We start from the raw sequence: 1,030 nt of genomic DNA, 5'->3' as shown, positions 1-1,030 counted from the left end.
TAGAATGGTTAAACCCTAAACACTGACTCCATGAAATTGCCAGCAAGATTGGGGATGAGGAACTTTCATTTACTGTTGGTGGGAATACAAAATGATACAACCACTTTGGAAAAGAGTTTGGAAGTTTCTTACAAAAGTAAACACACTCTCATCATATAATTCAGAAACTGCACTCCTTGATATTTACTCAGATGAGCTGAGAACTTACCTCCACACAAAAACCCTTGCACAGATGTTTATAACAGCTTTATTCATAATTGCAAAAACTTGGAAATAACCAAGATATCCTTCATTAGATTACAGATAGACAAACTGTGTGGTATTCATGTAAGAAAAATTATTCAGTGCTTCAATCATAGCAGGATACAGAGAAACCTTAAATATATATTGCCAAGTAAAAGAAGCCAACTGAACTGCACATGATATGACTACAACTATACAATATTATGGAAAAGGCAAAACTATGTTGACCGTAAAAGGATCGGGGTGAATAGTTGAGGGACAGGGGACTTTTAGGGCAACGAAACTATTCTGTATGATACTGTAATGACAGATGTGTGTCATGATACATTGGTCAAGCCATCCAGAATGTACAACATAAGGAAGAGACCCTAACATAAACCATGGACTTTGATTAATCATAATGTATCAATATTGGCTCATCAATTGTAACAAACATACCACACTCATGCAAGGTGTTAATAAGGAAATCTGTGTGTGTGTGTGTGTGTGTACATGGGGAAGCAGATACATGGAAACTCTGTACTCCTTCCTGACTTTTTCTGTGAGCTTAAAGCTGCTCTGAAAAATAGTCTATTAATTAAAAAATTAAAAAGCACATTGTGACATCTTGCTCCCACTGTTACCATATTTCCCGAGTTTCTCACTCCCACTAACAGTTAACCATTTAAATTGTGGCATATAATGCATACTATTTTATCCTTTTTATTTCACAGTATCATATCTTTTGGGGATAGTACTGAATAAGCTTCCTTGTTCTGTTACCAACTTTTTTTTTTTTTTTTTTTTT

The 1,030-nt window shown here is 35.0% G+C and overlaps 1 protein-coding gene across 3 annotated transcripts in view; it reads right to left on the bottom strand.

Moving 5' to 3' along the window:
• The window catches only part of BUB1 (BUB1 mitotic checkpoint serine/threonine kinase), a 45,090-nt gene that overhangs the window by 11,476 nt on the left and 32,584 nt on the right, over positions 1–1,030 (bottom strand). The window lies entirely within an intron of this gene.

This window comes from Otolemur garnettii, unplaced genomic scaffold (assembly GCF_000181295.1).
Source record: "Otolemur garnettii isolate 467f Iridium unplaced genomic scaffold, OtoGar3 scaffold00148, whole genome shotgun sequence".
NCBI lineage: Eukaryota > Metazoa > Chordata > Mammalia > Primates > Galagidae > Otolemur > Otolemur garnettii.
Note: the sequence above shows the minus strand (reverse complement) of the source record. Positions and strands in the feature narration are given on the sequence as shown.